We start from the raw sequence: 19828 nt of genomic DNA, 5'->3' as shown, positions 1-19828 counted from the left end.
TCAGGGCATAGAGCATAAAAATTGGCAAGTCATGCTGCAGCTGTACAGAACTTTAGTCAGGCCACACTTAGAGTATTGCGTGCAATTCTGGTCGCCACACTACCAGAAGGACGTGGAGGCTTTGGAGAGGGTACAGAAGAGGTTTACCAGGATGTTGCCTGGTGTGGAGGGCATTAGCTATGAGGAGAGGTTGGATAAACTCGGATTGTTTTCACTGGAACGACGGAGGTGGAGGGGTGACATGATAGAGGTTTACAAAGTTATGAGCGGCATGGAAAGAGTGGATAGTCAGAAGCTTTTTCCCAGGGTGTAAGAGTCAGTTACTAAGGGACATAGGTTTAAGGTGAGAGGGGCAAAGTTTAGAGGGGATGTGCGAGGCAAGTTCTTTACACAGAGGGTGGTGAGTGCCTGGAACTTGCTGCCGGGGAAATGGTGGAAGCAGGTACGATAATGACGTTTAAGAGGCATCTTGACAAATACATGAATAGGATGGGAATAGAGGGATACGGTTCCCGGAAGTGCAGAAGTGCAAGCATCAAGATCGGCGCAGGCTTGGAGGGCCGAATGGCCTGTTTCTGTGCTGTACTGTTCTTTGTTCTTTGTTCCAACAGCTGTCTGCCCAAATGATAAAAGCAGCCCTGTAGTGCCTTTGCCTTTTTGCAATGTATTCTTTCTTCCTGTTCTCTTTTTTGCAGAGGCTGCCAGACTGAATTTGCTGCCCCCTTGGAGTGATTTTGCTTTTTTCATCTCAGAAATTATAATGTTGAAATGCTTACACATTGGAATATCTTAACAGCAATGTCAACAAACAAAAGAAATTAAAAATGTAAAACATAAGTGGGACCAAAATTTTGAGATTTCTGCTCCGCTAGTGGAATTGTGATGGAACAAAACTCTTGTCCAGCCATGGCCATGATGCAGACTCCATCCCAAAGTGCGGGAACAGGATCATTAACACAATTAGGGGTGGATGGAAACACCTGAATCATTCCCCAAGAAGACCAAGTCAAGAAGACCAGAGTGACATAATGCCACTCTGATCAGAGAGGAAGAGGTGCTTGAAGGGACAAAAATTTAACAGTCTCCAAATTCTTATCACTGCAGGGACTAAATGAACAGATTGGAGGAGACAATTGAACACATCTGCCCCCAAAATATTGAGGCGGTGGAGGTGTAGGGCGCAGGTAGAAGATAGCCTTGCCTACACTGGCTGTAACTTGAGCTCGAATTCAGGACCACTGAGCTTGTTACACTATTGCGCCAGACAAGGAAGCTGTATCTTTTTAATTCCAATTGCCCACCTCATTTATTAGCTGGAACCAATATATTACTGTTACATTTTGCTCTCTTATTGGCTGAAAACTGACTCCACAAAGGGGAATTCTCAACTACCCGATGCTTAGCACTTTGTAGCTTGACCTCACAGAAGTGGCCAATGATAAGATCCCTCACATTATCACTCCTGATTCAAACTCTGTTGTCTTCATCTTACCTACCTTCTACACACTTGCCCTATAAGACTAAACAAAAAAAAATAAAAATTTGATTCACTGGAATATCTTATTGTCGAAACAGCTAACTACTAAGGCCGCTATTGCAAAATTCATCCATGACTTTCCATAAACTAACAATTAAGTCCAATTCGCCGCTTCATTTGGTTCACTTTATTATTTTAAGTATCAATTTCTGCAGTGCTGTCACAGGCCTCAGTCATCAAGCTAAGAATCCACTAATATAATGTGAACCACTTTCAAGTTTTCCACTGCAGTGTTGTCCCAAATAGTGGAGTATTTAATTCAATTATTGAGGCCTCAGTAAACTTTTAGTTCCCCACACAACCTCCAATTATTCCACATCTGCCTCTAACTAACCACACCTACTAAATCAGTTTTGGCTGTTTACATTCGGCACATACAGACTCACCTAAAAACCCCTGTCCTGCATAACAATTACACCACCCCTCATTTCCACAACTCTAGAGAAATGTGTCAGTCTGCCGTTTCAAGTTAAAACAGAAGCTTCTCTTAAACTGCTCAGACGTACAAGGAGACTTAACAGGATGGTTAAAGGAGCATTAGCTTAATGACACATCTTTTATCTGTGGAAAGGGTAAAGTTGGAAGGACCATGCATCAGCTTCATCGCCGCACTTGTAAGTGGTATAATGATACATTTCAATGCAATCTGTTTCATCGTGCTGAATGTGCTATCACTTTGTATAATCTTTACAACAGCTTAATTACTTAATTACTTAATCTCAAACAATGTGTTTTTCAATGAAAGGATAAATTTTGGGGATGTGAAGGTTGATAAATAGAGAGTCATGGCAGACAAAAATGGATAGGCCCTGAAAATGAGTGTGAGGATCGTGATGCGTAATTAACTCGCATCCATTGCTTCCAACGGAGACAACGTGCAAACATTGTGCTGCCAGGTTATTTACATGATTGTGGCATGCAGCCAGTGCAAAACACGCTGTTGACTGTTGAGTGATTGCACTCCTGAGCAGGGAGTGTAAGGTCTTGAGAGGGTAGCATGAGTTCAAGCTAGCCTGCACTACTTAAAGCCAGCTTGCAACTCTTAAAGTTGAGGTGCATTTTGATTGGAACAGGTACCTGAAGTCATTCTAAGAGTGAGTTTGATCTGAAGAAAGGAACACAAGAATGGGACAAAATGGCAGAGTGTGGTCCAAGTTTCTCTGATGCAGAACTGGAGCCCTTGCTGCAGGAGGTGGACGGGAGAGAGAGATCTTTTATCCAAAGGTGACCAGGAGGCCCTCCAGGCAGACACTGTAAAGGCAGTGGAAACAAAAAGGTATCATTGTCAAAGGAAGTAGTGTAGCTCCAAGGACCTGGATGCAGCACTGCAAGAAGTTCAATTACCTCACATAAGTGGTCAAGGTAAGTGAATTCATACTCAAATGCCAGATTCTTACAACTGAAATATTAGCTTCACACACTGTTTAATTCATCATCCCTCCATTGCTCACCTACCAACAATCTCCATCAATCATGACTCATACCTAACATTCATAGCTTCACCTCAGCCGAACACACTTAGCACTGCTGCATGCCTTGCATGCCTTACACCCATACCTCACAGTTTTCACACACTGCCAGCCATTCATTCATGACAGCTACATCACCCAATCACATTGCATCCCTCTGTCTCTTCTGACACACTTTCCTCTCTTTTGCAGGACAAAGTGATGCACAACTGCAGGCAGCAATGTGAAGGAATATAGGTATAATAGGCTTGATTAAGTAGAATTTGGACATAGTTATTGTATTATGCCTTCAGAGTTAAAGATTGAATAAATGGTTAGTTTTCAGAGCTCACTGAAGTTCCCCTTTAAGATAGTAGAGTTAAACATTTCAAGGTCTCTGTTAGGATAGAATTGCTGTTACCAGGGACTTGGGAGATAAACACACACATTGAAATATCCTGTGTGACCTCAGTAAGAGGTAGCATTAAACGTAATTGGTTTATGGGGTTGTTGTTCAGACAGGTCAGCTCCGGAGGTTGCTGTGGGTACCATGGAAAAGATAATTAACAATAAATGGAATGTACTCACAGGGACAAGAGAGGTCAGATAAACTCAATTATGAACATTTTGACCAGATAAAAGCTCACAAACTTCAAATTCCAGCAAAACATTAAATTAAAGATATAGATTTTAAAAGGGAACACAGAAAGGTCATAGCTAATACAAAAGTCATATGACACCTTAGAAATAGTATAAAAATCCAAAGTTCTGCAGCAGACATTTAGAAGTGTTGCATCCTGAACAATGCTTCTCAACTACGGGGATTTAAGGTACAAGTTTACTTTAAATTTTGATGGATATTCTGGATATCTGGATATTCTAAGATAATTTTGCTGTAACATTAGCAAGGTTAAACTTTTGGATTCTATGTTAGAAATAAGAATATGTGTTAATAAATATATAAAAGTTAATAAATTGTCTCGTAGCATTCTGTATGCAACTACAAGAACCCCGTCTCAGTGTCTCTTTAATTGGAGAGATACGTATTGAAGAGAGTTTCCCAGACCCTTATGATATCTGGAATATTTATGACTTAGCCATAAAAATATTAGAAGTTGGCTATCTGAAAGATGGTAAAATTCCCTGTTGGTTTTCTTTCTTTGAGGGAAAGCTAGTGCAATTCTTTGGACCCAAGTAAGAGTCTGAGAAGTTGTCTGGTTTGAACTTGATTAAAGGAGATTCATGGGGATGTGCTCCTGATTTGGTTTAGTCCCTACAAGGGGTTAAAGTCATAAATCACTTCAGCAGCAGCTAACGACGGGGGACAGGCACCACTGCCTGGCCTCGCGCCTATGGAGAAGATGGTACTTGCCATAATCTGAGTCGGCATGACTGAGGACATGGCAAGTGGCAGGGCTGAAACCTCAAAGATGGTGGTATCCTCATACCTAATCATCCTTTTCACATCCCACTTTCCCTCATCCCTCTATCTCTTCTGATTTACAAGCTGCAGAAGGTCTAAGCATGCACCTCTTGCCTTCACCCTCTACTCACCACAACCCTACTCTAGTGCCTTTCTCCTTTCAGATATCCAAGAGCTGCAACCTGACCAGGCAGTGGCGCAGGGGTAAGAAATGCAAGAAGAGACTGATTGTGAAGACGCACCATCACTCGCTCTCACACTCTGTAACCACCAGCTCAGATATTGACACTGCACGTAATTTAGAGTGGAGCTAAGAGGCGGGTTCTCATATGTTGAGACACTGGGCTCAAGTGGCCTGCGGGTGTGGCAGAGGAAAAGGGTAGCGTAGGTGTTAGTTTGCCATAGGTGAGCGAGGTCATCCTGCATGGACAGTTGCATTCACCCCACTGAAAGTCAGCAGCCTTCCATCAGCCATGCTGCAGCGACTGGGGTAGCACTGCATAGGAGAACCAGGCCAGGCAAAGGCATATGGAAGACAGGCACGAAGGGGACCCACAAGGGCGATAAGTTGAATTTTGTATGGAATATTGGATGGTTTGATTGATAAATTTGGTTTCAAATATTTGTTTTTTGGTCGTTTTTATTTCAGCATTGTGGTGAAGAGGATGCTGTGATGGTCAGTAACTGAAGAAAGGTAAGGTGTGGGATTGTTGTTGAATGGGGAATGGGGTTGCTTTCACCTGTACCGCAGTCAAATGAGCTGATCACGGACAGCCTGGTGGAAAGGGAATGTGTTAGTTGCCACCTCCCTTCATCTTCTGCCTGCTCTTCTCCCTCTTCCTCCTCTTTGTCCTCCTCCTTCTCATCCCTTCCTCTTCCTCCGCCTCCTCAGCTGCTGGCTGTATATTTTTTGGGAAGGGCTGTGCACTCATTATGGCAATATTTTGCAGGATGCAGCAAGACACAGTGAATCGTTGTGTTCTGGTGAATACTACATGGCTCTTCCTGATCTGTCCAGGCAGCAGAAGCATTGCTTAAGCACCCCAATGATCTGCTCAATGGCATTTCTTGTGGCAGCATGGCTCTCGTTACATGCATACTGCCCACATGTGTTTGCATTGCGCACTGGTGTCAATGGTCAGGTGGTCAGCAAATAGCCCTTGTTCCCCAATGGTCACCCTTTAAATATTGCTGGTGGCAGAGATGGGTGGTGGGGGGGTGGCGGTGGGGGGATTGGGGGCAGGTTCCTTCCTGCTGCTGAACACATGTTCGGTTGTGTGAGGGTGAGAGAAGGCATTAGCTGGTGCGTTCAGGTCAAAAATGGCACCACTGGAGTCAAATCAGCGCGACAAGCTGACTGACATCATAATCTGCACACTCTGCATACTTCCGCAGCATTCACCCAGCATCTGCACTAGTAGCCTACCAAAAGAAACATCCAGCGTGGCCAGCACCAGAAGTGTGCATCTGTGGCACAGACTTCATTTTGGATCTGAAACGCCACCCATAGCATAGAAAGTGGGCTGAATTTTGTTGAGCTCCCGACGTCGAGCTCTGTGGTTGGGGGGGCGGGGGCCGGAAGATTGCAGTGGCCCGCCATGGAGCCCAACGCCGGCATTGCTGAGCTCGATCTTCCTGGCGGTGGCAAGGCTACGTGGTGGCCTCCCTGATGCTCGGCGATGGGACCTGACTTTAAATATTTAAATAAGCCTCTTGAATACATTTACCTACAATTCTCCGCAATCTTACCAGCTGTCTGGGATCTTTTATAAGACGGGTGGCACTCAGGCGCCTTCACTTTCCCATCCGGGGGAAGCTGGCGCCACTGAAGTGGGGCAAGGGTGGAACTTAAGATTTTTAGTGTAGTGGGGGGGGGGGGGAAATGGGGTCAACTCTGCATTTCTAGTTTAGAGGGGTGGGGGAAGGGGTGACCTCCGCATTTTGTGCAGTTATGAGGGCAGAGGTCAAATGTTCAATCTAAGTCTTTTGCTGTGGGGTGAGGTGTGGTAGCCATTTATTTTCATTGTATGTGGGGGGGGGGGGTACGGGTCAGAAACTTATTTGTAGTGTAATTGGGGGGGTGCAGGGTATGGGGTTCAACTGTGGAGGTCTGGCAGCCTTTAAAAATGGTGCCAGTGCCTGCACAGAGGCAGCTGATGCCATTCATGTGTCGCAGAGCCTGTCCCCGCCACATGATTGGGGGTGGGCATCCCGCTCTGAGCATTTAAATGAGCCACTGCACGATAGAGCGTGGCGGCACATGGCTCGTACATGCGGGTCACCATTTTTTCTGCCCGCTGCCGCTCTCAGCGGCGGGAAAAGAAAATTCAGCCCAATATGGATGCTACCCAATCAAATTTTGCAGCAATGGTGAGTGAACTGTTACATGTATGTTTCCATTAATGTAGCATAAATGATGGAATTATTTTGCAGGCCTATATTTTAAAAGATGAGCATATCATACAAATGCTTACTACAACAACAACTTTCATTTATATAGCACCTTTAACATAGTAAAGCATGCAAAGGTGCTTCACAGGAATATTATCATACAAAATTTGATCTCAAGCACTATAAGCAGACACCAGGACAGGTGACTAAAAGCTTGGTCAAAGAGGTAGATTTTAAGGAGCATTTTAAAAAAACAGATATTTTAAGAGGCCCTCTAGTGAGTAACAAATAGAAATGCTATGAAAAAACGTGTTTTCTCAACATCAGAAATAAAGCTAAGTCACATAATGAACATGGGTTGAGGGCAATCAGGAGGATGAGATAGTTTCTATTTTAAATAGTTGAGAAAGTTACAGCCTAATTAGCTAAGAGGGTAGCTGAGTGGGCTGGCCGAGCAAATGGAATTGTTGATGTTCCTTTTTACATTTAATTGGATGAAAAAGTCTGAATGGAACAATGAGAAAGTCAACCACTCTTGATTAAATTGTAAATTGTCCTGTGCCTGATGAAATTGTGATCATGGGGGAAAAATGTAATTACTTATCGGTGGAAACTCTTGTAGCTGATAAATTTGAGGTACATTAATTATACTTTTAGAAATAATCATTTGACAGTGAGAAGAGAAAGAAATATAATACTACTATTCACTTTTAAAAAGGTGGAAAGCAGGTACTATGAAGTTAACAGAGAGGTGAAGAGTAGATTTATACAACAACTGTCGTGTCAGAACACTGTTGTTATGCTTGGAAAAGACACTACAAATAAAGTGTAAATATAACCTAAGTCTAAAGTTGGATCAAATCATAATTTGGAATTTTGTAGAACACAAGTTTAGCATCAATGAAAAACAGAAATCTCTTCTCATTGATGCCATGCTTGTAATTTAAGTCCACTTTCAGTAAATTAGTCGAAAACCTACATAATTAAAGCAGATCAAGTGGCAAAGCAAGAAGGCATTACAGAGATTCAGATGAAAAAGGCAGGATTACACAAATATAATATTTTGAATCAGAGAGGCTAGTACAAACGGAGAAAGTAATGATAGAGGAAAGTGTGATTTGGTTGATGGATCTTTTTTCCCCATCAGGTTAGATTATAATAAAATGCTAATAGATTGAATAAGGTGAGTTGTGAATGTAGTATTACATGGATCAGCAGTGCAAGACAAAGGTAGGGTTCAAAAAGAAGATTTGTGAAGGACAGAAAGAAGGACTCCTTTGGGAGTGTTTGATGAAAATTGGAATCAAACATCTGGGGGAAGGAGATTTCATACTGGTTTACATGCTCAGGTGCCCATGCCCCGACCCATGACTTGTGAGGTCGGGCGAGGTACCTTACTTTGTCTAACTACCAGTGAATACCCACATAATTATTAGTGCCCATCCACCAAAGAGGCCACAAATATAAGTAAAACACTGGCCAGTCTGTGCAGAGGTGTTGGGTCATCCACTGCACAAATGATAGATTGCCCCAGAGGGTCCCTTTGAAAAGAGGGCCACATTTAAGTAATAAAATATAACTCACCCATTCTTTGGATGTCCAGAACAAAATCCCAGCCTCGTTCACTTGGCAGCTTGGTATTTCAGATCTCTGATGGGTTGGGAAGTTGGGAATTCACAAAAATGGGAGTCCCATCCCAGGTCCTGCCTCCTGTATCACTAGTCTTGTGAAGGGCATACAGAAGATTGCACTCTTTATAATGCGCAGAAGAAATTGGAATGTTCAGCATATTGGAGTAAGTTTGGAGTACAATCTAGAACAACAATTATCAGTGTTAACCAGTTTTGGAAACAAAACAGGCAAGTGTTAATGTGGAAAGATGGGACCAATGTACTGGGTAGGAACCATATATGAAATCACTAAAATTAAGGAAAACTGATCGCTTTGCGATTTTGCCATGGAGAACAGATTGGCATCATTGTTGCGCTATTCCAATCATTTTCAGTCCCATTGTTGTTTTCCTCAGGCGATCAGAGTGATAGGACAATGCCCATATTTGTCTCCTCCATAAGGCTCAAGATTTCAGAGGTCAGTGGAAGATTTGATGACCACCATGGATTGATGACTACCATGCTCATCAAGATGTCAGACAGACTCACGATTCAAACTGATATTACTACTAGTTGTGCATGAAATAATTTTGGGCTGTCATTTACTTTCCCCAATTTGCAGACTTTTCTGCTCTCTTGAGGTCTCTCTGGCCATGATTATGAAAATGCCACTCTACAATGCCACTTCCAAGTGATGCACAAGGGTTGCTGGACCCTCCAATTCCACAGAATTGGAAATCTGGGACTGTCCCCACAAAAAGCTGTTGAAAATTTCAAAACTCAGATCAATAGCTTTTTGTTAGGCAAGGGTAATAATAAAGGCGGATAGATTGACTTGAGATACAGATCAGCCATGATCTAATTGAATGGTGGAACAGGCTCAAGGTACTGAATGGCCTACTCTTGTTGCTATGTTCCGAAGTGCAATCTCTGTTGCTAACTGTGATCATAAGTACATTACGTGGAGAGCATTAGACAGGATTCATTATTGTAGCACTGTGTGATTAATCTCATAAACAAAGCATTGTGTCATCAGGCTGCCTGGTACATGACAATTTTTTAAAAATCACCAAGAATACAGCTTTTGTTCAATACTGCTTATTTGTCAAATAAAATATGAAACACCTAAAGTTATTTGATTCTGAACAATTAGATAACAATGTATCTCACAAAGGTCATGTAAAATTAAAGAATGACAACATAAAATGGCAGAAGTTGTAGAATTTTAAAGTAAGCTCATAAAGACATATTGAGCATAATAATGAGATTTTCTTCTGTTCTGCTTTCCTGCTGCAATTACAGGAACAGTGTATAGCACTGGATCACATGTGCATTAACCACCCTTGATCCTGGAAGAACTCTTAGCTGCTAATGTGAAGCGCACAAAATCATAACCTCCTCCACTGACTTGTACTGCTAATACTATCAATTAAAACTGTATTAAATTATTCCACCCTCTGCACATTGTCTCTAGCATTATCTAACCTAGCCTGAAAGCACATATGCTTCGAACCACCATCAAAAGACCCTTAGGCCTAGAAAATTGTTGACACTGTGCCCATTTTACAGGCATAAAATGGGTCCCTTAGCAGCCACTTCTGTGGCAGAAGTGCACCAACCATTATTGGTAAAGGCTCCAGCATAGGTGTCCAGAGCCCACACCTGAAACAGTCCATTGCATGTGCAAATAGGGTGCCTAATGCCTGTTTGAGATGCCCCCTACTGAAATCGGACGATACTAAATGTGTCCAACATCAGACCTGGTGCAGTTAAGATAAATGTGGTGATACCTGGCCTAACCAGTGGTCCTTAAAGGGACCACTTGAAGTTCTTTAAAAAATATAGCAGTCCTTTGCCGGCCCGCCTCCTGATTGTCTCCCTCCCTATCTCCGAATCGACTCCCCCACATTCCTCCCAGGACCTACTTGAGGACCATTGCCAGGGCAGCTGGTCCAACTTCAACTTCATGAAACTAACGAGCTGCCTCTGCACAGCCCATGCTGACCGGAAACATGCTGAGAAGGCCCAAGGTCTGAGCTTGGGTGAATCTTGGGCCTCCAGCTTCTGTAAATGGGCCAAACTAAAGCTCCAAGCCATATTATCTTTACCTTCACTGGATAAAGAAAGGAACAGCACTATGGCTAGAAACTCGTCCAATTAGAATGGTCAGAAATTACTTGAATATTGGATTTCAAACAAAAAAAAATCATATCATTTTAATCTCAATTTTGGTCAAAAACAGTAAGGAAATACATCACCTAACTCACACATCCAATAAGTCTATATATGCACCTTATAAACAGGCAGTCTTATGAAAACATTTAAAAATAGTTTTTGACCTTACAGTCTTTTCTTTTATGGTGAATATATTGGCAGCAAGATGGAGCTCGATTTTTCACTTTTCATTTGTACACTCAAATAATGTCAGTTTGGATTCAACTGTTGTGAATGATTTTGTTGGAAAAAGTAATGTGTTACCAGTGGTAGTGCATTCTAATAAATGATAAAAGCGACAATGAAAATATCTCAATTGTACAAATATACATCATATTCAAACACAATTTATTACAAACCATCAAACTATTGAAATAAACCCAAGTTCTAAGAGGACTGGATAATTGATTACAGTTGCATAATTTCAGATTACAGAAATATTAGCAGACTTTAAATAATTGAGTTGGCAGTTGGCCGTTCAGTTGATTTCTGTACCATTTTATATGCAGGATAAATGACAAAGAGCAGTTATCATAACATTGCTCAAGCCTGGAATACTTATTCTGGACATGGATTAAGAATTTTAATTGTGTTTGTCCTAAGATTTTGTATAAAATTTCTGCATAATGTATAACTAGCCTTTGAAGTTCTAGGTGAATACTTCATATTTTCATAACACATGCTTTGAATTCTTTTAGGAAGGCTTCATGACTCAAGATTTAAACTCTTATTTTAACAACATTGGTCTGCATTTCCACTGGCGGGGGGGGGGGGGGGGGGGAGGGGGGGGGGGGGTGCCAAAATCCAAAATTCCCCAAGTTTTCTCCCAGTTTCCTATTGCCCCAACCACATCCATACCCCTGGCACCTTCTCCCCACTCCATCACCAATATCACACCCCAATCCCCCAACTCATCTATCCCCACCTTCCCCACCACGCTCCACCACCCACTACGCTCCACCACCCACTACAGCAACCCACCACCCCCAACCCACCACCACACTCCCCCCCAACCTTTACAAAGGAGGCTGAAGAGAACTTGCCTGTGTTAAGGGATGGTAGTCTGACCAGTAATAAAAACAAAAAATGCTGGAAATAATCAGCAGGTCAGGCAGCATCTGTGGAGAGAGAAGGAGAGTTAACGTTTCAGCTCAGTGACCTTTCATCAGAACTGGCAACGGTTAGAAATTTAATAGGTTTTAAGCAAATAAAGTGGGGGTGGGGAAAGAGAAAAAAAGGGAAGGTGTTGATAGGACAAGGTCACAAAGAATAACTGACCAGAAGGTCATGGAGCAAAGGCAAATGGTATGTTAATGGTGTGCTGAAAGACAAAGCGTTAGTGCAGAGATGGTGTTAATGGACAGAAAAATGAACAGCCCTGGCCCAAAGCAGAAGCATGAAAAGAAACAGTGGGCAGGCACATGGTAAACAAAAAATGAATGATGAAACAAACCAAAATAAAATAAACAAATAAAAAATAAAAAATGAAAAAATAACTAAAAATAAAAACAGGGGCCCATCATGCTCTGAAATTATTGAACTCAATATTCAGTCCGGCAGGCTGTAGCGTGCATAATCAGTCAATGAGATGCTGTTCCTCGAGCTTGCGTTGATGTTCACTGGAACACTGCAGCAAGCCCAGCACAGATACGTGGGCATGAGAACAGGGGGGTGTGTTGAAATGGCAAACAACCGGAAACTCAGAGTCATGCTTACGGACTGAGCGGAGGTGTTCCACAAAGAGGAGACCACATTGTGAGCAGCGAATATAGTATGCTAAACTGAAGGAAGTACAAGTAAATTGCATGGGAAGGTGCTGTGAGAAGGGGACGAGGTGTTGGGTGTAATGGAGGAGTGGACCAGGGTGTTGCGGAGGGAACGATCTCTTCGGAATGCTGACAGGGGAGGGGAAGATGCATTTGGTAGTGGCATCATGCTAGATGTGGCGGAAATGGTGGAGGATGATCATTTGGATGTGGAGGTTGGTGGGGTGGAAAGTGAGGACAAGGGGAACCCTATCGCGGTTCTGGGAGGGAGGAGAAGGGGTGAGGGTAGAGATGCGGGGAATGGGCTGGACACAGTTGAGGGCCCTGTCAACCACAGTGGGGGGAATCCTCGACTGAGGAAAAAGGAAGGTCATGGAAGGTTGCATCATCAGTGCAGATGTGTCGGAGACAAAGAAACTGGGAGAATGGAATGGAGTTCTTACAGGAGGCAGAGTGTGAAGAAGTGTAGTCAAGGTAGCTGTGGGAGTCAGTGAGCTTTTTGGTAGCTGTGGGAGTCGATGGGCTTATAAGGTCTGAGCCAGTCTCTTGCTGTCAATGCCAGTTAGGTGCTGGAATTTCCAGTCACAAGAGGAAGGCCCAAGCATTGGAGGCAATTCAAAGCAATGCTTGCCCCCACTTTCTTTATGCAAATTAGGTGGCCTCCTCCCTGCTCCACAAACCCCATTGGGGAAAGTGCTGGAAATTATTGGTAGATTTAATTCAGAAGAATTCTCAAGGAATTTTGAGGCCATGGTGGCTAAATTGGGCAACGATCCCTTTAGTTATTGGGCTATAGATCTCAGCGTGATGCTGCAGTACAAGATTGACTAGGTTTGGCAGTAATAAATCAGGAAAGAGAAAATAAAATTTTGAGTGAAAGTGGATAAGAAGCAGTTAAAACGTGAAGAACTGTCCCAATTCTTGACAGTTTAATTGGTGAGAACCTGAGCTATACAAACCAGGAAGGTCCCAAGTTCGATCCAAGCTAAATTAGCTGACTTCAGTGGTCAAAATCTGCTATGAATGCTATCTCTCCTTGAAACATATATGCATGCATGTTTGTGTACGTCAGGTGAGGAAAACAATAGGCTAGGCCATGATGGCCTCTTAAGTTAAATAGACTGTCATCACTCACTGCCAAGGTTTATAATGAACAATAATTACTTTGTGAGGTACCAGAGCTACTGATGTCTGAGAAACTATATTTCAGCATAAAATCAATAACTTCAAGGGGTGAGGAAAATTTGGCAGAGAAAATTTGAAAGAGAAAAATTACCCGGGATGCACGTTTACAGAAAATCACAAAAGAAGGGAGACATCATGATCAGCTATGTGAGGGATGGTACCACGGAGAAAATCATTAATGGACAAAACATGCAATGGAGACAAAACTTGAAATGAGTAGGAAAGTTCAGTGGAAGAGTAGGTGATGAGCTGCTTTGTCGAAGGTTTCAGTGGCTGCCAAAGTGTTGCACAAAACAGTAATATTTTACTCTATTTTGTTTCCACCTTCTTCAGATTCTGTCTATTTTTCTAGATCCCTGTTACATCTGTGTCGTGTCAGCAGCATTGTTCATTATAATAACTTACACTTCTAAAACAATTTTCAAAGGAAGAAAAATATCTCAGTACACTTGACATGATGGAGTAAAAATGGTGAACACTGAACAGGAGTTTAAAGTGGCACAGAAATCTGTAGGTAATGACATTTTAGTCAATCTTTTTGCTCGGATTCAATGTTGTAGGCAACATTTTAAAATCCAAATATTTCATGTTATTTTAAAAAGGGACCAACTTCTACAGAAGGGCAAAATGTTCATCTTGAAACAGCAGGTTTGAAATTGTATCAGCCTGAGAGAAAATTTTTAATAGGAGAGCAGCTTCACTATTTTGTCAACTCTAATACTTCAGAGCTGAAGTTGCAATGGCACCACATTAACTATTTTCACTATGTTTGAAATTTTCAAGATGGATATCAATAGATTTTTGTCGTCAGGTAAGGGTATCACGGGATATGGAAAAAAGGTAGATAAATGGAGTTAAGATACAGATCAGCAATGATCTGACTGTATGACAGAAAAAGCTCAAGGGACTGAATAACCTACTCCTGTTTCTAAAGGCTTTAAAAGGCCACCACTTGTGATTTCATTCCCTGCTTAAATTAAAATAAATTATGTCTAATTGTTGATAAAAACGTCTTTAAAAATATCAGCATTTCTTGCATTTTTCCAAGGTAAAAAAACTAAAAAGGCCATAAAAAATCCATAGAAGTGTAATGACAAACATATGACTAGCTTATTTCTTTCTTTTCTTTTGGGCCTCCTTATCTCGAGAGACAATGGATACGCGCCTGGAGGTGGTCAGTGGTTTGTGAAGCAGCGCCTGGAGTGGCTATAAAGGCCAATTCTGGAGTGACAGGCTCTTCCACAGGTGCTGCAGAGAAATTTGTTTGTTGGGGCTGTTGCACAGTTGGCTCTCCCCTTGCGCCTCTGTCTTTTTTCCTGCCAACTACTAAGTCTCTTCGACTCGCCACAATTTAGCCCTGTCTTTATGGCTGCCCGCCAGCTCTGGCGAATGCTGGCAACTGACTCCCACGACTTGTGATCAATGTCACACGATTTCATGTCGCGTTTGCAGACGTCTTTATAACGGAGACATGGACGGCCGGTGGGTCTGATACCAGTGGCGAGCTCGCTGTACAATGTGTCTTTGGGGATCCTGCCATCTTCCATGCGGCTCACATGGCCAAGCCATCTCAAGCGCCGCTGACTCAGTAGTGTGTATAAGCTGGGGGTGTTGGCCGCTTCAAGGACTTCTGTGTTGGAGATATAGTCCTGCCACCTGATGCCAAGTATTCTCCGAAGGCAGCGAAGATGGAATGAATTGAGACGTCGCTCTTGGCTGGCATACGTTGTCCAGGCCTCGCTGCCGTAGAGCAAGGTACTGAGGACACAGGCCTGATACACTCGGACTTTTGTGTTCCGTGTCAGTGCGCCATTTTCCCACACTCTCTTGGCCAGTCTGGACATAGCAGTGGAAGCCTTACCCATGCGCTTGTTGATTTCTGCATCTAGAGACAGGTTACTGGTGATAGTTGAGCCTAGGTAGGTGAACTCTTGAACCACTTCCAGAGCGTGGTCGCCAATATTGATGGATGGAGCATTTCTGACATCCTGCCCCATGATGTTCGTTTTCTTGAGGCTGATGGTTAGGCCAAATTCATTGCAGGCAGACGCAAACCTGTCGATGAGACTCTGCAGGCATTCTTCAGTGTGAGATGTTAAAGCAGCATCGTCAGCAAAGAGGAGTTCTCTGATGAGGACTTTCCGTACTTTGGACTTCGCTCTTAGACGGGCAAGGTTGAACAACCTGCCCCCTGATCTTGTGTGGAGGAAAATTCCTTCTTCAGAGGATTTGAACGCATGTGAAAGCAGCAGGGAGAAGAAAATCCCAAAAAGTGTGGGTGCGAGAACACAGCCCTGTTTCACACCACTCAGGATAGGAAAGGGCTCTGATGAGGAGCCACCATGTTGAATTGTGCCTTTCATATTGTCATGGAATGAGGTGATGATACTTAGTAGCTTTGGTGGACATCCGATCTTTTCTAGTAGTCTGAAGAGACCACGTCTGCTGACGAGGTCAAAGGCTTTGGTGAGATCAATGAAAGCAATGTAGAGGGGCATCTGCTGTTCACGGCATTTCTCCTGTATCTGACGAAGGGAGAACAGCATGTCAATAGTCGATCTCTCTGCACGAAAGCCACACTGTGCCTCAGGGTAGACGCGCTCGGCCAGCTTCTGGAGCCTGTTCAGAGCGACTCGAGCAAAGACTTTCCCCACTATGCTGAGCAGGGAGATTCCACGGTAGTTGTTGCAGTCACCGCGGTCACCTTTGTTTTTATAGAGGGTGATGATGTTGGCATCGCGCATGTCCTGGGGTACTGCTCCCTCGTCCCAGCACAGGCATAGCAGTTCATGTAGTGCTGAGAGTATAGCAGGCTTGGCACTCTTGATTATTTCAGGGGTAATGCTGTCCTTCCCAGGGGCTTTTCCGCTGGCTAGGGAATCAATGGCATCACTGAGTTCCGATTTGGTTGGCTGTATGTCCAGCTCATCCATGACTGGCAGAGACTGGGCTGCATTGAGGGCAGTCTCAGTGACAGCATTCTCCCTGGAGTACAGTTCTAGGTAGTGCTCAACCCAGCGGTCCATCTGTTTGCGTTGGTCAGTGATTATGTCCCCCGATTTAGATTTGAGGGGGGTGATCTTCTTGATGGTTGGCCCAAGAGCTCTCTTCATGCCATCATACATTCCTCTGATGTTTCCGGTGTCTGAGGCCAGCTGAATATGACTGCATAGGTGTTGCCAGTAGTCGTTTGCGCAACGCCTAGCTGTTCTTTGTGCAGTACTTCTGGCTGCTTTAAGTGCTGCGGATGTTAAATCGCTGGGGGCTTTCTTGTAGTTCAAAAGTGCAATGCGCTTAGCGGCTATGACAGGTTCCAGCTCTTCATTATGAGATTGAAACCAGTCTGCATTTCTCTTCGCACTTTTGCCGTAGGTGGTCAAAGCTGACTCATAGATGGCGTCTCTGATGTGGGCCCACTTGGTCTCAGCATCCCCTGTGGGAGTGTTTTGAAGGGCTGTTACAAGTGAATTTAGAAATTTTTGTAACAGCTGTGGGTGAGAAATTCTGCTCGTGTTGATGCGCGGGCGGCCCTTCTGCTTGGAATGATGCAACTTCTTTGGTCTGAGTCTAACCTTGCTGCACACCAGGGAGTGGTCGGTGTCGCAGTCCGCACTGTGGAAGCTGCGTGTGATTTGAACACTGTTTAAGGCGGCTCGCCTTGTGACAATGAGGTCTAGCTGGTGCCAACGACGTGATCTTGGGTGCCTCCATGAAACCTGGTGACAGGGTTTAGTGTGAAAGAACGAGTTGGTGATGCAGAGGTTATGATAGGTACACAACTCAAGCAGTCTCTGCCCGTTCTCATTCATCCTTCCAACGCCATAGCGCCCAAGGCAGGAGGGCCATGAGTCATGGTCGGCCCCAACCCTGGCATTAAAGTCCCCCAGCAGGAATAGGTGTTCGGTGTTGGGGATGCTGCTAATGATGTTATGGAGTTGTTCATAGAACTGGTCTTTAGCTTCAGGTGCGGAACAGAGTGTTGGAGCATAGATGCTGAGTAGGTGTACTGGACCAGAGGTGGTGAGCAGTCGGATGGACAGTATGCGTTCCGAGCCATTTGAGGGAGGCTCTATCATGCTGAGCAAGGAGTTTCTGATGGCGAAGCCCACTCCATGCTGTCTTGGTTCTTTAGGATCCCTGCCCTGCCAGAAGAAGGTGTAGTCTTGCTCTGCTAGAGAGCCACTCGCGGGGAGGCGAGTCTCCTGAAGTGCTGCAATGTCCACATTGAGTCTACTGAGCTCGTTGTTAATGATGGCGGTCTTCCGAGAATCGTTGATTTGTGTAAGGTCTTCCGACAGGCCAGGACACATAGTTCTGACGTTCCAGCTTGCAAAGCGAAGGGCTGGTACCTTCTTTCCTTTTTTCATGTTGTTTGGTGCGGTGTATCAGTCCACCTTTCGGGCAATGACCCTGAGCTCCAAGCACCCATTGAAGCAGGCAGACTGTGGCGGGACAGAACCTTATTGACCGGGGGCTGCCCGGTTTGAGGCGGGCGGTAGCTGTCCAGTGAGGTGCAATGACCTCTCCCACCGACAAAGGCAACCCGTGGCGCCCAGTTTCTACGCCAATTTATCTGGACTTATAACCCGTAACTGCTGCCTTCCGTGTTGTTTCAGTCGCTGTGAGGCAACTATGGAGTGACCTCTCCATGGCGCATGCCTGGGCAAATTTATGGAGGTTGAGAGTTGCCCAGTCGTCAAAACCCCCCTCTCAGCCTTTCTGGTGGGGTCCAAAGGAGTGCAGGACACGACGTTTGGCACCAGTATGGCTGCAGTATAGCTTATAATCCATCAGTATAGTTATTCAGAAAAATATTATTGCAATGCAACTGTTCAATTTTGCTGATCTTTACATTGAATAATTTTTTATATGTTTATTTGATTATAAATAATGCACATTAATAAGATAAAGTATATTTGTACAATTATATTTTTGATTGGGGTGTACAATGCAATTCTAAAAAAATTCAACTAAGCTTTTACTTTCCTTACATTAATCAAATTCCAACTACTTTTTGAACATCCTATGTGCCCTAATTAGGGAAGCGAATGACATGAACATAAGGCTGAATTCTGTTTTCTAAGGAACTATTGACATGGATGCAGATGCACTGCGCCTCTCAGTGCCTTGGGGTAATGTTTCAGATATTCAACTCAGTGACAAGAAGCACTGCTTCACGCCACTGAATAAATATTAATTTTCTCAGCTAAAATCAATCTGTTGGTGGAACATCAGGAGAGGAAATGGCTTAGCACAGCACAAATGCTCCAATCATTTCTAGCCCATGGTCAAAAAGGAGGAGATGGTCATTTTATTCCTTGGGCTGCCAGCATGTTTCCCGCAAGTGGAAACATCTTCTCTGGGCTGAATTTCCAGGGCCCCCAAAGAGAGGAAGGGAGATGGGAGCGCCCCAAAGGTCCTGGCACCATGCGGCAGGTTAGATTCAAGATGCCCATCGTGGTGCTGATAATAATCAGCAGCGAAAGGGAGTGTGGGACAAGAATTCCACTCTCCCTCCAATGCAGGCCAATTAAGAAAGTTTAAAAGCTCATAATGCCCTTTAAGGGGTTTCAGCTCTGATTTTTAAAGTACTGGACAGTTCACTTGTGTCTTCAGAAATTGACCAGCTGAAGGCAGGCCAGTACAGAGTGGGGAGCATCTCCCCGGCTCCATTAGAGGGCCAGCGGGGCAAAGGGGGACTGGGCACTTGGTAAGGAGGTGCCCTTGGCACTGCACAAGTGGCAGGGAGAATGGGTACACAGTGACCAGGCTTTGAATTGGGTTGGCACCTCCCTGGTATTGCAGGGGCAGAAGAGCAGGGGGCAAGGCTGCCAAGAACAATGAAGCAGCCACCTGCCCAGAAGGAAGGCTCCAACTGGCAATGGGGGTACAACTGTCACATTTTGTGCCCCTTCGCAATGAGGGACAATACCCTTTGCAGGAAGTGCAGACCCCCGGGAATCAGGAGGCCACAGGAGTGGAAAGAGGGGCAGGCAGGTAACGCTGGTGAAACCCTCAACACAGGATCTACTGCCAAGTCAGAACTACCTGGAGAAGACACAGAACTAGCGCTGCAGGAGACTGTGACTCTCCAGGCAGATGATCACAGACATCTGTGCCCTTGTTGCCGAAGACTGAAGACCTCGCAGCATAAGAGGGCCAGCGGGGCAAAGGGGGACTGGACCCTGCCAGTGGCCGTCAAAGGCACTTTTTCCTTCAACTTCATCGCTGTTGGCTTCTTCCAAGGATCAGCC

The sequence above is a fragment of the Heterodontus francisci genome, chromosome 7 (assembly GCF_036365525.1).
Source record: "Heterodontus francisci isolate sHetFra1 chromosome 7, sHetFra1.hap1, whole genome shotgun sequence".
In the NCBI taxonomy this organism is placed as follows: domain Eukaryota; kingdom Metazoa; phylum Chordata; class Chondrichthyes; order Heterodontiformes; family Heterodontidae; genus Heterodontus; species Heterodontus francisci.
The sequence above is the reverse complement of the archived record's forward strand: the minus strand, read 5'-3'. Positions refer to the sequence as shown.